Source organism: Hevea brasiliensis, chromosome 11 (assembly GCF_030052815.1).
Source record: "Hevea brasiliensis isolate MT/VB/25A 57/8 chromosome 11, ASM3005281v1, whole genome shotgun sequence".
Lineage (NCBI taxonomy): Eukaryota > Viridiplantae > Streptophyta > Magnoliopsida > Malpighiales > Euphorbiaceae > Hevea > Hevea brasiliensis.
The window spans coordinates 8,968,521-8,979,691 of record NC_079503.1 but is presented as its reverse complement, the minus strand read 5'-3'; the positions used below and the strand labels follow the sequence as shown (position 1 = coordinate 8,979,691).

At 36.1% G+C, this 11,171-nt stretch overlaps 1 pseudogene; it reads left to right on the top strand.

Moving 5' to 3' along the window:
• Positions 1–2,033: 2,033 nt before the first annotated feature.
• LOC110662233 (cytochrome P450 CYP72A616-like) lies at positions 2,034–4,096 on the top strand (annotated as a pseudogene).
• Positions 4,097–11,171: the final 7,075 nt, after the last annotated feature.

Below are 11,171 nucleotides of genomic sequence, written 5' to 3'. Positions count from 1 at the left end.
TAGTATTGAAATAGGCAGATTACGTGCTTTACATTTTTATTTATGATATTTTCACTAGTCTCGTCATATAATTTTCAAATATAGATATATTACTGAAGAAAGGATGTGCAACTAACAGAATACTCTTTTCGAAAAAAAAAAAAAACTCACAAAAAAAATACATAAGAACTCTATTAAAGGAGAAAATACAATAAATCCATATGTTCAAGAATTATAAAAAAGACAGATCCAAAAGTTTCTTCACTTAGTCTCTATTAATAATAATAGATACAAAGAGGTATGACCAAAATTTATTCCAAAGAAATATAAATTTGAGAGCTTTTAGAAAAAAAAGTAAAAAAAAAAATTAAGAGGATGGATCGTCACCTGTGAAAATGCTTACCTATGGCACCTAAAGAGTAGGTAAAAAGAAATAAAGAAAACAAAAAAGAGAAATAATAATAAAGGTGGAGAAAAAGAGGAGCTTTTAAGGAGAAGACAAAACCTCAGTATTCATAGTAATTTGGTAATATATCAATAAAGATTTAGATTTATATTTAATTAGATATTGAAAATCAATATATTTTAAGAAAAATAAAAATATTTAAAAATTAAAAAAAATCTTAATAATATGTGCATTGGAAACATAACCTTTTTCAGTTATATGGTTGCTATTTTTTTTTTCCTCTCTTCAATTTTAGTGCCTTATTGAAAAAAAAAATGCATATGATCAATCTACTTGTGCTATATGTATATATATGATTGCATTATTTGATGGAACATCATGCCATCCAAATTACTTCTAATTAAGCACTTTAACTTAAATTTGAGTGAACGAGAGAATTTGATCAATACAGCATATTATGCTATATGAGTCTTGAGCAAATTTGCATGAAAAGTGAGAGATTTTGAGTTTTTAATACCTTAATTATAGTCATGTGATGGTAGTTTTTTTTTCTTAAAAAAAAAAAAATACACCACTCCTAGCTATTCTTTTACCCTTTGTCTGAATTGAGGTGTTATAGTGGAATGAGAAAGTAAAGGATAATTTTAAAAAAATTTTTATTTGTTTATGATAGAGAGTTAAGGGATAGGGAGGATTTTGGGGGGTTATTTCGGGGGTTGAAAACCCTCCTAAAACCTTCAAATTTCTAACTCACCAATTTGGTAGATCGGGGAGAGTTAAAAATGTTTTTATGTTTTGATTTCCTATATTACCGATATCAATTTTAAAAAATCTCTAAAATATTACTTCTTATTATAAAATAATAAATTTTATAAAAAAGATAGTTTTGTAATTTTTATATTTAATCATACCTTCTAATAACATCTAACTAAATAAAATAAAGTTATAAAACCTTCATTTACGTTACTTTTCTCCCAAATATAAATAAAATTATTATTTTACCTTATAATATCATATATTCATTTATCTTATCTTACTTTATTTTACTAAACCTCTTTTCATCATCCAAGCAAACTCTTAGTTGAACTTTTGCATGGATGAATAAAAATGGCAGCTAATTGAGTATTTTTTAATATTTAATTTAATTAAGTTTTATTTAAATTTAAATGATATATAATTAAATTTAGATTTAAATTTATAAAATAATATTCATACTAAATTCTAGTAGATGTGTTAGAGTTATACATATTAAATATTTATTATTTAAATTTGTTTATATAAATAAATAATAAATATAAAAATATATTTTTATAATAATATTTAAATATTTTTATATTTTATTTAAATATAAAATTTAAATATTTTATAAAATTTCGATTTTAAAAAATAAATATATCATATATATTTTATTAATTAAAATATATAAAGAAAACGGAATCGTATCGGCTATATTCACCAACAATCCCTGGTCCCCAATCATCCTAATTGGTCAAGATGTTTCCAATATAGTGATTGAGTGGTAAGAGATTTTCTGCAATTAACATTTTTCAAAACAAGAAATCAAAATTGTTAAAACTCGAACTGACAAAACCCTATGAATCCATCACCTCTTGGGTTTCATTTCCTCCAACAAGCTCAGTTAGCAGTTTGTAGCAAAGGAAAAATGGAGGTTTCTATTTTCCAAACTATGCTCTTCTCTTTTGTATTATTAACTCTCTATTGCTCTAATAGAAGTAGCCTATGTTATTTGGTTGAAGCCAAAAAGCATAGAGAAGCATTTAAGGGGGCAAGGGATCAGAGGCACTTCTTACAAGCCTATACATGGTGACAGGAAAGAAATTATAAGGTGTGACATGGAAGCAGTGACCAAACCCATCTCTCTAAATGACCCAATTATTCCACGTGTATTCCCATTCTTTGATGCAATGGTGAAGAATTATGGTATGCAACTAAGATAACCTATACAAAATGGTTGTTTATTTATTTATCTACGCCAAATTTGCGGTTATCTAAAATTGGGATTCTCAATCTTGGAATAAATATTTTGGACTTATTGGGTTGTGTTTTAGTTAATTTCCAGTTGCTGGCTAATGATATGATATTGTGGAAACAGGGAAGGTCTCCATGAGTTGGTTTGGAACAAGACCAAGGCTGATGCTGGCAGAGCCAGAGCTGATCAAGTGGGTGTTAACAGAAAAGAGTGGTCACTTTGTAAGGCCACCAGTGAACCCCCTTGTGGATCTTTTAGAACGAGGAGTCTCAAGCTTGGAAGGAGAGAAATGGGCCAAACGCAGAAAACTGATAACACCAGCTTTCCATCTCGAGAAACTAAAGGTACAGTCAATACCAATCTGTGCACACTTCTTTAAAATTGGAAAGTGATTTGACCATTTAGACATTGATCACTGATCAGTCCTTATAAACAGGGTATGATCCCAGCATTTACAAGGAGTTGTTGTGATCTGATTCATCGGTGGAACGAGTTAACGAGTGCTCAAGGATGGTGTGAATTGGATGTTAAAACAGAATCTCATATTCTTGCCGGTGATGTAATCGCTCAAACTGCCTTTGGAAGCAACTACAAAGAGGGAAAGAAAATATTTCAACTTCAAGAAGAGCAAGTTCTTTTGGTCCTCGAAGCTCATCACTCCATTACTTTCCTGGTGTAAGGTGAATTGAATTCCTTATCCTGCAATCCAAGTTTAACTACCAATTTTCCTTTGGAAATCTAATCAATTTTGTTCTGCTCCATATAGATTTATACCCACTAAAAAGAACAAGAGGAGATATGCTATAGACGAGGAGATCAAAACAACATTACGGGATATGATCCACAGGAAAGAGCAGGCCAAGTCCAGCAATGTAGACTTGTTAGACTTGCTGCTGCAGTGCAAAAAGCAGTCTGAAAATGACATAACAACTGAGGATATAATAGAGGAATGCAAGCTACTCTACTTTGCTGGTCAAGAGACCACGGCAAATTGGCTCACATGGACATTGATCGTTTTATCTATGAATCCAAACTGGCAAGAAAAGGCAAGAGTGGAGGTTTTACAGGTTTGTGGCAAGAGAACACCAGATGTCAATGATCAAAAACGGCTCAAAATCGTGAGTACTTGTTTCTGAAAACCCAATTTCCCATGTTTTATCAGTTCATTTTCATTTAACTTATGAAGTCCATTTGCAGGTTTCAATGATACTAAATGAGGTGTTGAGGTTATATCCACTAGTGACTGTTCTGTTTCGACACACTCTCCGGGAAACCAACATAAAAGGAATGTCCATTCCAGCAGGCGTTGAGATTTTGTTGCCCATATTGTTTGTTCATCATGATCCTCATTACTGGGGAGACAATGTGGAAGAATTCAGACCAGAGAGATTCGCTGAAGGGGTTTCAAATGCGTCAAAGGATCAAATGGCATTCTATCCATTTGGTTGGGGGCCTATAATTTGCCTAGGCCAAAATTTTGCTACTATAGAAGAAAAGATGGCTCTAGCTATGATTCTACAACATTTCTGGTTCGAGCTTTCCCCCTCTTACTCTCATGCTCCTTGTCGTCACATAACTCTTTACCCACAACATGGAGCTCAACTCATCCTGCACCCAATATAATGTGTTTAAGCTATTAGCCTATTATATTGTACAATAAGGTTGGACACTATTGTCACTTGAATTTGCTTTTGAGTGTTAAATTTTGGGTTGCAAGCTTATTGCATATTAGAAAATTTGATTTTGTAATAATTGTTCGTGATTTAGGTATGGTAGTGGGTGCTTATTGATACCTAGCTACGAGCCTTAATTTCTCCGGTTAATTTGCCTTTCATGGTCTCTTTTGGATTTTATTACCAAGACTTGTTTTGTGAATATTAGGCGTCCAAGAACAAACTTGCCAAGTTTCTTATCAGATCCAATCATCTGAAATAGCGAAACTCCAGCTTTATTTTCCATTTACATATGAATATGTTTTTTTTGTTTACAATTTCTTGTTAATTGGATTGTGTTATGCTGTCACATTATTTAATACGGAAAAGGATCGACATTTGATCAAACTTTTGAAAATAATCAATATTTAATCCAAGATATTAAGAAATACAAGACTTAATCTAAAATAAAGCAAACTGCCTTTTTGAAGAAGCAAATCGCATTGAATAATTTTGAAAAACTTACTTAATGAGAATAGAAGGGACATTTATAGATTTGAAAATTCTAACCTAAGTAACAATAAATTAAAAAGTTCTAAGTTGAATAGAAATAATATTGTAGAGTCTTAAATAAACGAAGAAATATGAATAAAATCTCTCTAGGAAAATAAAGAATCCAAATAAAAATAGAAATTCTTGTCTAAGTGGGCTTCACGTAATTCTCTTTACTTAGCACCACATCATTCACTCATACTTCAAAAAGAAAACTCGGCCTCAAGTTAATTTCTGGCCCTAATAATAATCAAACAACTATTTCCAACATCATTTTCCTCCACTTGAGATAAACTCTGCCTCGAACTTTAAAGTGTCGAAGAATTAAAATCTCAATTAGAAAATCATATCATATCTTTTTCTTGAATGGTATCAATAAGATTAACTTGAACAAAATTGATTTGAGCAATTTTGCATCTTCCTTGATACCCTTAAAATTACGTAGACAAACAAAATCAACAAAAACACTATAGAAATCATTAGAGAAAATTTCAATCTTTATTGGAACCTACATTGCTTTATTTTTTTCCCTGTAACACTTTCTTTAAACTTTTCATCATCCACCATAATAAAAGACCTTTCAAAAGTGTCAAATTCAAAATAATCCCTTTGTTCTACAAAGTCTTTTGATGGCTTTTCTTCAATCATTTGTGTCACGACCCAGCCAAAGGGTAATAACTAGCATTAGTGAATAGGTCAGCTTGAGGTTGTCGGAACCCCTAGCAAGCCTAAGACTGTAGACTTTAACTTTCTAAGGGCCCACATAACTACTTTGAAATTTTTCTTAAAGTCTAAAGGAGGTTCTTACCTCCCTAAGACTCTAAAGGAGGTTCTTACCTCCCTAAGACTCAGACTTAATAGAAAGAGTTTAAAACTTTAAGTGCATTATGTGAAATTTTTTTTATTTTTTTATTTTTCATTATCATTATTATTGTACTAAACTTCATTTATACAAAATTAACCTCTTTCATTTATACAAAATTTAGCTCTTTCTCTAACCTTTGCATGACAGCTATAAATTAAATAACTTTCTTTGAATTGTTTCCTTAGGAAGAGCATTCTAAGGACCTTTACTTTCTTACCTCTGTTATGGCTATTCAACATTATCATGCATAAACTAGGAAATGTTCCTTTAAGGAACTTTTTTCACTTGGTCAAAAAAAATTTCTACTTATTTACATCCTATTAATCACACTAACTTTACTTTTTTGTGAACATTAAGTCTATCCTTGGTATTAAATACCTAAGAGGGTCTTTGATTACCGCAGTAGACTTTCATTAAATTACTCAAGTTTAATGTAACTATTAGGACACCACTTTATTCTTCCATTATTACATAGTTTATGTAACATTTCATATTCATTATGCTCTTCCAGATTAATATAATGGAAACCAGTCACTACATATGCATATAAACAACCTACTAGCAACGACATTTTCATTCTACATACACTACTTACACATGCCCACACAAAGACATATAACCGTTAGATTACTATATGTTTTAACATTACATAACCATACATCATAATCAAATTACATACTTGAACTAAAACTTATACATAATACACAACTTAGATAAATCTACACTATTACATAATTATTCTTTTACAGTCTAAGCCTTCTTAGGTTCTTGTGCATTTGCTACTTGCAAAAATTGTTTTGGTTGGGAGGGTGAGCTGAGAGGCTCAGTAAGCATAAAATACTTAAAACTTTTACATCATTCATTGTATTACATATATATGAGTATCAAACACATGAATGCATCATTTCATCAAACATATGCAAACATGGTAGTCATGTTACTAGCGACTCACCTTTAATTCGATATGCCCAACTCATATAGAGGTTCCTTAGGACTTTCACTTAATATATCTAATGTGCCCGGCCCATACAAAGGCTTCTCAGTATTTTTGCTTAAAACATATCATGTGACATATATCAAGCACCTCGTAGGGACCTCACCTAGATTTTTGGATCCATAACATACATAACATAATATTATATACCATTTGGGAGTCAGTGGGTCATCCACAATGTACCTCACATCATAAACATTTATGCAATTACATCAAGTATGGTTATAATGCATTACACCCTAATATCAATGCATTTCATGATACATGTTTACGCTTAAAGTAGCAACTAAAGTAATTAAAAGGCATTTGAAATTAATTTAAGCAGTTTATACTTACCTCTTATAGAATTTATCCATTTACTCTTACTCTCCTAGATCTGGCAGGTAGACTTGACTTCATGTGTGCTTCCTAGGATGTTTTGACATTAAAGTGACTCAGGGCTCGACTTCTTTGAACCTTGATCAACAACTCTGATCAAGTGGAAAAACAACAAACATATCAATTCTATATCCTAAACTCCCTAAAAACATGTGAAGGACCTTTAATATAAATCATCTAGGTACTTTTGGATCATAAAATAGGCTTTGGAGCCTTAAGATAAAAGGAGAAATAAGACTAGCAGAACCAATTTCGACCCCTTTTAGTCTAATAACAACTATGGCTGCTAAAGTATTGGACTTTGGTTATCGAACCTAAAAATTTCCAATTTCTCTCGAGAAACTGCATCATTTCTGTCGACACCATATTTTGGCCAATCACCAAAGTCAATGAACTTTGAAAATCGACCCCAACTGACATTCTTCGATTATAAGTAACTTGATTAGGAAATAAACCGATCCCGCTTCTAGTCAAATGCTTTCCGATCTCTCAGCAAAGGAGATCACACCAATATCAGGTCCCCATGCCATCCAGTCCTATTTCTGATCTCTCCTTTATAAATATTGTGTAAAATCATTTAATAAAGTTAAGGTTTCAGTCCGACTTAATGATGTTTCCGATCTTAAGTGTTCAAATTAAGTTTCCAATTTTAATGATCTAAAGTTCTATCCGGTGTTTGGTCACGGCTTAGGTCGATCTCATGGTCATAATGTTCTTCCAACCTCTTATACTTAGATTAATAATCGCTGTTAAGTTTGATACGTTCAAATAATCAAGCACTCATATGATTTGGATACTTTCTGATCTAGTCAAGAAACTGAACAAAAGGGATTTCATTTCATATCAAAATAAAGGTTACAAGTCATTCGGCTGGAAGGTCACCCCCAGCCAGTTCTCCAGGTACATTGACATTTCACTCAATCTCTCTCTGTCTCCTCCTCGCTCTCCTCTTCGTCTTGAGGAGCCAGATCCACTATCCACGAAAAGTCTTCCTCGGGGTAACGCCTCTTAAGCTCAGCCAGAAGATCGCTGTGGGCATTCACATAGGCACTAGCTTCCCTTGTCACAGCCTCTTCTTCTTTTGCTTTGATCTCTTCGGTAAGGCGAGCAACGTCAGCAGTTTGGAGCGCCCGAGCTTCCCCAAGTTCACGAGCCTGATCAGCCAACTTATCCTCATAGGATTTCATCCGACCTTCGATTTCAGCAATGTAGTCATGGGCGGATGAAAGTTGGGCTTGGGCAGAAGCTGCGTCCTGGACCGCTTTTAGAATTTCTTGCCTCAGAAGACGAGCTTTTTCCCTGATTATATGCTGGTTCACCAGGTTCTCTACACTCAAACTCATCATTTGGGCCAGGAGATCGTCAATACTACTCGGGATCAGCCTGTTTTGATCCTCCTGGAGGTAGATGGAAGCTCGTAGAACCTTGGCCAAGCCCAGATTCTCTCGAACTGATCGGTTCCTCTCTAAGGAATGAATAAGGACCTGGGCACCTCGAGACAGGGTCCTCACAGTAGGTTGGGAAGGCTCACCTTCCGCACTAGAAGGAACAGGTGGAGGTGGTGGCTCTTCTTGTCGAGGAGGAGAAGGAGCTACTTCTACTTCTGAGACCGGTTGCCTAGAAGGTTGGGACTAGTCTCCCAGTACTTCTCCTGAATCTCGCCCTAGCGTCTGTGATGCCGTGGCGATCTTCATTTCTCTTACCTTTCGGGAGACTTCTCTTTTCCGCTTGCGGCTCTCCTTTGTGCTTTTGCCTCCAGCTATTTCTGCACAGAAAAACAATTAGTGAGATTACCTAAACTGGGAGACTAAAGATTGAGGTTATACCGGTCCCGGGTCTGAGGTTAGAGAGCTGCAGTTCATAGTTTTCATTGGCGATCATCTGCATCAGCCACCATCTCAGTTTGGCCATAACAGCATATAGGCACGAATACTTTTGAGTAGCCGCCTAATCCTTTAATTCCATTACCATGGCACCCTCGTCCCTACTCAGGGCAATCCTCTTTGGAATTGATGGGCCCAGATGCTGCCAGCTGCGTGGGAAACCAACAAAACCGTTCGGAATCTTGCTCCTCAACATAAAGAAGCGATTCTTCCAATTTTTCAGTGAAAAAGGGAGATCAGTAAAAAGCTCACAGCGCGGTTTGGCTTGGAAGAACCAATACTCATCGTCCTTTTAACGAGTAAGTCTATGCAGCTCGACAAAAACCTTTGCTGTAGGCTCGAGCTTCTTGGCTCGACATAAGCCTCTGAAAGCCACTAGAATTCGCTATGAGTTCGGATGTACTTGGGCTATACATACGTGGTGGAACTTCAGAACGTCCTTGTAGAAGTTGTCAAGAGGAAACCGGAGCCCAGCTTTTAATTGCTCTTCATATATCATGATCGCATCATTTTTTTCAAAGAAGTGATCGGCTCGGAGATCGCTATGGCATCTGATAAGCTCGTATGAGTCGGTCCGAAGGTTTTAATCTTGACTGATCGATTGCAGATCGGTTTCTTGGAGGATCAACGACAACTCATCCACGGGAAGATTTTCTCTCCTAGAGGAATGTGCTCGTCTTGATTGTGCTGCTTGACCACAGGCTGAAATAGAGGTCATAGGAGGCTCAGGGCGCCCACTCATCCTAATCACCTCGACTTCATCCGATGACCACGAGACATGGATGGAAGGGGGGGCTTGCCGCTCTCTGACCCACGGCGCCACTCATTTTCAAAGAAATGAAAGAAGTCTAACTAAGAGACAGATCAAAAAGAAGTCTAACTAAGAGACAGATCAAAACCCTTACCGGAATGTGATCAGCGTTGGAAAAACTTAAAAAAATGAGAGAATTTTGGAATCGCTCGCAAAGTGCTGAAAATGACATAAGGGAGCAACTGACTGACCCTTCCCCTATTTATACCCGTCTGAGCATTCAATGCTCACAGTGTCCCAAGCGACGCATCGGTTAGGGGAATCCACCCGCTTTCCTAACACGTCGCAGGAAGATTCCAGAAACACCATAAATAAAATAAAAGGAGATCGACTGGCTAAGATCGTCGAATTAAGGCGGATGTTCAGAGTTATAGATCGGCTAAGGGTGATTTAGTTAGGAACCATATCGGATATGCACATCAGAGATCGAAAATTAATCAAGGTAATAATTAAATGATAACTGTCAAATAAAATTTCATTTCATTTGCAAAAGGTCAGATTACATCATTTGGGCAATCTCAAGAGATCGGATTACATCATTAAGGACCTTTAAAGGTCAGATTACATCATTTGGGCGATCTCTAAAGATCAGCACTACATCCTACCTAGTAAGGACTTATGTCAAAACCTAGTCTTGTGGCTGAATCAAAAGATGTGTTTGATCAGAAAGCCAGCCATAGGCACCGTATAGATGTGCAGCTCAGATGGAGTGACTATGACTCTCATGATGGTAAGCGGAGTCATCATCGATGTCATCGACCAGAATCGAGCTGCAGTCGGGACGCCCGATGTGGTGAGGAGCCAAATAAACTTCAAGAGGCGGTCACCGATATTAAAAGGGAAATTAGCAGTCCTCTCGCTTGAAATCAGTTCACCGATTATATCGGTAGACTAATTCGAGATCGGTACGATCGACATTTTCGATCTTAATCGGTAAATTAGTCCAGTTCTCTCACTATCATTAGATGTGGTTCCCATGATTCTCCGATCACCAGGATCATAAATTTTTAGTCGGGGAGCAAAGAGAATAGTCGAAAAAAGATCAAAAGTGGTCGCCATGGCCAGAATGTTGCCGGAGAAACTAGAACAGGAGAAGCGAGAAATGGAAAAAGGAGAAAAGTAATGTGGGAGAGATTCGCACTAAGGCATATATAACGGGGGCCTGAGCATTTTTTACTTACGGAAACCGAAGCGGATGCATCAGTAATCAAAGAATTAAATGCTTTGACTGAGGCAGATCAGTTAGAAGGGAAGGTTCTAGAATGGGAGAGATCGGGAGAGGGGCCCGATATGAGAGATCGGAAAAGGGGTCATAATAAGATCGGAAGGAATAGGAGATCGGAAAGCAAGGAGAGGATGAGATGACTTCCAATAACTCTCTACATAATCAGAGCCGAGGTAGTTAAAGCGTTATAGGCGTGATCAAATCTTCACCGCACGCCTCTTTTGCAGAATCACCCACATTGCTGACAGATGCCAAAAAACAGTTATGACAGTTCTGTACATCACAATCCTCACCGTTGATCATACTTGCAAGGACAAACTCGGAGCCCTTGGATCAAAAACAGACTACAGGTTTGGCGCCTTTTATTCTCAGCCATTGGATCCATATTGTAAGGAAGGATCCTGAACCGTTGGATTAGGAAGAAAAAGGACGGATA